The sequence below is a fragment of the Meriones unguiculatus genome, chromosome 3 (assembly GCF_030254825.1).
Source record: "Meriones unguiculatus strain TT.TT164.6M chromosome 3, Bangor_MerUng_6.1, whole genome shotgun sequence".
In the NCBI taxonomy this organism is placed as follows: domain Eukaryota; kingdom Metazoa; phylum Chordata; class Mammalia; order Rodentia; family Muridae; genus Meriones; species Meriones unguiculatus.
The window spans coordinates 121,251,228-121,256,948 of NC_083351.1; the positions used below are offsets into that span (position 1 = coordinate 121,251,228).

Consider the following 5,721-nt stretch of genomic DNA (forward strand, 5'->3'; position numbering starts at 1 on the left):
CGGAGATGTGTCATAGATGGAGCTTCAAACTCACCAGGCATCTGTTGGGATTCTTGTGCCTCCGTCCCTCTCCAGCCACAGGCATCCACTGGAATTTATGTGTCTCAGTCATTCTTTATTTTGACAGCTTGGCCACTTTCTGCCTGAGTAAAGCCTGGATAAGTTTGCCTTGTGCCTGGAACATACTGAATCCTTATTCCCCGGCGTCTGCCGTGTCATTATGAAGAAACCCAACAATTTTTGAATCTGCTCACATAGGAGACGTGTGTATCAAACTGGAAACGGCTTGTGTTATGTTATGTTTTCCTCACCACCTACTGTAAACAGACGCTGCTTGATTTCTTGGCTTTTAACTAATTTTGCAAAAGTCACAAAACATTTCTTTCTTGGAGTCTTGCTACTCCTTGCCAGTGCTGTATGGCTTAGATCCTCTGGGGGGTGGGGCAGCATTACTTACTATGCTTCAAAGGTTGTTAGAGGTTCTTAAAATCAGTGACAGCTGTGAAAGTGCTCAGTATGCTGAAGGCACTATTAAATATAATAAATAGATAGCTGTTTTATTTAATAAAAGTTCAAGTTTAGATTAAGGATTAAGTCCCATAACCATCCAGTTAATGCCGTATGTTTATAAAGCAAAAGACTCTTCAATTCTGGAAATTCAGCCCTGTAACTAGAATTCTGGGCCTGGGGACACCGCTCGGGTAGAAACAGGAGGTATTGCCAAACGCCCACTGGGCTTTGAGGACAGAGAACACTGCTCCTTTATGAAGGAGGGGCAGCCTCACATTCCAGACGGGGCAGAAACCAAGTAACTTAGATTGAAGCAGGAGGAAGCTGGCAGCGCCTGTGAGGCCTAGGCGTGGGAGGAGGCCACCATAGCCGCTGTGTAAGGACATTTGCACTCTACTCCTGACTCAGTGTGGTGAGAAAAGCAAGAGGGAGAGATGTGGACCTAAATTGTGTCTGACTGCTCCCAGGTTTTAATAGGAAACTATTTGGAAACAACAACAACATTGTTGTCCTCCGTTCAGTGGGGGTCTGAAACTCAGCTTTGGGACAGAGAATGGGGGTTCTGTTTCTCTCAGGCGCAGCTAGAGCGCCTAGGGTGAGGTCCAAGTGTGATAAGTCTAGATATGGAAAAGGTTTTTCACAGAGTGTTATAGTTTGGCTCTTTTAGGATGAGGTCGCTCATGGTCCAAAGCCTATGGCAATACCAGAGTGTTACAGCTCTTAGTCAAGCTGCTGTGCTGAGCAAGGCAGAGGTGCAGCCCAAGGCCCATGCCTGGTCGGCTTAGTGCCAAGACACAGGCCCAGGAAGGCCCAGGCCCAGCAGGCTGGAGGGCAGGCCCCGTGTGACTTGACCCAGCAGAGGATAAACGATGAATCTCAGTCTTGACATGAGAAAGCCTAAGCCTGCATACGTTTTATCATGTGAAATCAAGGGCAATATATGCCTGGGCAGAGAGAGGGGTTTCCAGGGTGAATGTGTTTGATTAGCTGGGGTCAAGGGGTTAGAGATACTCAATGGTCCTATCACAAGAAGGAAAATGCAGGCCTTAATTATCCTATGGGGAGAAAGGAGACAGAGGATCTCCAAGTACAACTGAAGGTCAATGCTAGACTAAGATCCTTAGCAGGGTGGGGCATTTCTAGGAATTCCCAGCACAGTTTTCTTATGAGAGAATGGTCTGGCCTATAATCTGTTCTGAGGGCTATGTGACCTCCTTACAAGATCTGGAATTACCCAGATAAGGGTGGGATAAAACCCCGATGAGAAAAAGGAATATCATCATAGACAGAGCACAAATAAATTGGCTATTGGGAGATGACCAGCTTCAACCGCGGAGCTCCACACATTGTTTTTGTAGTAGTCAAATGTTGGAGAGGGCCTGTTGTTTCCATCTAATGTTTATGTATATTTGTCTGTGATTATATGAGTATAGTGAGAGTGTATAAATGAGTGTATTACGGTGGTTTGAATGAGCATGGCCCCCTGGTGGTTTGAATGAGAATGGCTCCCATAGGCTCATATATTTCAACGATTGGTCAGTTCCCAGCTAGAAACTATTTGGAAAGGATCAGGAAGTGTGGCCTTGTTGGAGAAGGTGTATCACTGAGGGCGGGCTTTGAGATTTCAAAAGCCCATGACATTCTCAGTTAATTCTTTGCTTCCTGCTTGTAGATGAGATGTAAGCTGTCAGTTACTGCTCCAGGACCATACTTATCTGCCTGTTGCCATGCTCCCTACCAAAAACAAACAAAAAACCAAAAACCACTAAGAGGTTTGATAAGGAAAACTTAGAGGGAGCTGGAGAGATAGATAGCTCAGCAGTTAAGAGTACTGGGCTGCTCTTCCAGAGGTCCTGAGTTTAATTCCCAGAAACCACATGGTGGCTCACAACCGTCTATACTGAGATCTGATGCCCTCTTCTAGCATCTAGGTGTACATACAGAAAGAGCATTCATTCATATACATAAAACAAATAAAAATTAAAAAAAAAAACTTAGAGGAAGCCAGATGTAGTGTTGCACGCCTTTAATCCCAGCACTTAGGAAGGCAGAGGCAGGTGGATTTCTGGTTCAAGACCAATCCAGGACAGCCAAGGCTACACAGAGAAACCCTGTCTCAAAGAAAAAAAAAACAATTAAAAAAAAAAAAGGATCCTTAGAGGATAAGAGACTACTACCAACACAAAGTCGTGGACCAACCATCATAACTCCAAACAAATAGCTAAGACAAATGTTAGTATTTGCAGGCATCATAAAATCCATGTTGCTGTCTGTACCTGTTGTGGATTATATCATTTATCAGTTGTCCTAAGTCTCTTATTATGAAGAGGAAAGTACTCTTCTATAATATCGAAAAATCTGAATGTCTCAAGGCAATTTCAACTGTAATGGAGAAGCTAAAGATATGCGAATGAATTCAGACAAGTTTTTTGTTGTTGTTTGTTTTGTTTTGTTTTTGGCTGTGAGGTGTTGGCATGCAGGGTCAAAAGACACATCTTCGTTGGAGGTGGGGTCTGCCCTGTACACAGAAGGATGTTTGGCACCACCGTAGGCTACTAGAGGCTAATAGCATTCATCTTACTCCCAAATTGTGACAAATTTTCCCCTGCAGGTGGACTGAGAGACACTGAATTTGTTGAGCCTCGATTGTTGTATTAATAGCAAATACTATGGTGATGCATGCTGGTAATCACAGCGTTCATTTTATCCTCAAGTTGTGACAATATCCCCTGGAGGGTGTGGGAGGAGAACACACTGAATGAATTTGTTAAACCTCATCTTCCGTATGAATAGACTGCATGGTGAAGCGTGCCTATAAAGTTAAAAAACGTGAGTTATAGGGGATATATGTGCATATTATATATAGCTTAGATAGATAATGATGCTGCTAGTATCGGTATGTGAGATACCCTCTTATGGACTGCTACTGGTCAGGGGGGCCCCAAAGGTCCCTAAAACAACACTGACTCTAGCCATTCCTCTTGGCTGCCCAGAACTAGATGATAAGAACCTTTTGCTGAAGACACCACACACTTCTATTGCAAGATATAAAGAAATGAAGCAGGAGCTGAGCTGGACTCTTCCTCCTGGCTACATAGCTTTCATAATGCTGGTAGGTGCTACGCTGGCTGATGGGGGAAAAGTCATTGATAATCCTACTAAGATCTGAGTCTTTTTTTTTTTTTCCAGGATTACTGAGGCTTTTATTTTTCATGTAGAACTGCTGTGAGAAGATGTTGCCTGTGGCCACCCTAAAGACTATACTGGAGTTACGAGGGCTCCAGACACGAGCTGGGCAGTGAGGTGACAGGAACAATGATCCGAAACAATCACATGATTACAAAGCTGAGGTTTGCAGTGGGGCTCCAGGTGGTCAGGTAAGGCTTCGGAGGCTAAGGAAGCAAGCGGTGACGTGGAAGGGCAAGCACCTGGCCAGCCTTGGGCTTCCTTGATGACATCAGGAACAGGAAGGATCTAAGGAGCTGGTGGCTCCAGGGATTTCTAGCCTGCGCGTTAGCTTTACTTCGCCAGGAGGTTCCTGAAGGACCTGCCAGCAAACGTGGCCTGGCTGCCCTGCTCTTCCTCGAGTCTAAGTATCTGTACATAGCCAGGCTCTCAGACAAGGGGCACCCTTCTTGATCTGCCCAGTGCTGAGTCCACCACCAGGTCAGCGATGAAAGTACCTTCAGTCTCCCCAGGGCCATGGGACACCATCACGCCCCAGCCATTGGAATGCGCCAGCTTAGGCCTGCAGAGACAGGTCAGGGGGCCCATCTGGTTCACTTTGAGCAGGAGGCAGTTGCAGGACTCCTCGCCCACAGCCTTGGCAATCCCCTTAGGGTTGGTCACTGTGAGCCCATCCCCAACCACCTGGATGCCTGTGCTAGGTGTGAACTGTACAGCTCCTTTTTAATTCTTAAAGCCTCTCCCTTCCAACCCCCAACCCTAAGTAGGAGAAAGAAGGTTAGTGGGGAGAGAGGCCACAGACCCCTTTACTTCTCTTGGCTGTTTAGGCTCCATGGGTCTTTGGGAGACACACCAATCTCCTTCAACAGCAAACGCAGCCAGCTATCTCCTCCAAGCTGATGCAGCCCCGAGCGTCCCTCTCCGTCTGTCTGCTCCAAATCACCCCATGGTCAGTCTCCGGTTTCTCCAAACTGCCACTTGCCACCACCGAAAGTGCCAAATGTTCTCTTTCTGGGCTTTCATATTTATATCCCTAGTCCATGCCCCTCTCCAAGCCACATGAGGCAGGCTGTTACCAACTGTCAAAGACCACGCCCCGCCTGAGACAATTATCAGCTGTGGACAAACTAAAGCCCAACTAAAATCCCACACTTAGGATTAAAACAAAAACATATTCATGTAACATAACTGAGTTTACAAAGAAACTAAAACTTCCACTTCAGTGAACTGCCAAGCTTCCCAGTCATCCTGGTCAAAGGGATCTTCAATGGAGACACCCCTGAATACTCTGGGATGAAGAACTTGCACAGATCAGCCAGCTGGTCGGGTATATTCATCAGGAGACTTGAAATCCAGGTCCTATTGCCAGACCTGTAGAATTCAGAGGCAGCATGTGCATGCAGATGGTGACCTGGTCAGTGTGGCAATTGTGTTCTTCAGCAGCTCCAGCACTTCTCTGTTCTCCAGAATGTTAGGTGCAGTCTTTTCCTTGATGACATTCTTCAGGTTGTGGTAAACCTTTGCTCCAGTGTGAACAGCTTCCCGGAAACAGGAAGCCCCCACGGGGAGGATCAGGAACTCTTGCATGGCCAGCTTGTTGTCTGTGTTGATCACACTGAAAGCTGGGACAGGCAGGGTAACTTCAGGGTTGCCAGCCAGTGGTCAGCTTTAGATACATACATGAGACCACTATGGATATTTTGACAGTATCATACCCAGGTCACATAGACAGTCTTGGTTAAAATCACTGGGTCACAAAACAAAACAAAACAAAACAAAACACATGAACATAAAAAGGGAACTTGTAGAGAGAAGGGAGTGTTGATAGGTTGAGAAAGATGAAAGAGGGTGTGAATAAGATTAATCCGGATGCACTACATACACATATGAAATTATAAAAGAATAAATTTAATTATTAATTTTTTAAAGTGGGCTCTCCTCCATGCAGCGCAGAAGAATTGGCTTTGACAAGGAAGTTCTGAGCAGGAACAAGGAAACAGTGGGTGGCTTTACACTGAGCTAGTT

General features: G+C 45.7%; 1 pseudogene; it reads right to left on the bottom strand.

Annotated features, from left to right (window-relative positions):
- Positions 1 to 3,879: 3,879 nt before the first annotated feature.
- LOC110546710 (alpha-enolase-like) lies at positions 3,880 to 5,507 on the bottom strand (annotated as a pseudogene).
- Positions 5,508 to 5,721: the final 214 nt, after the last annotated feature.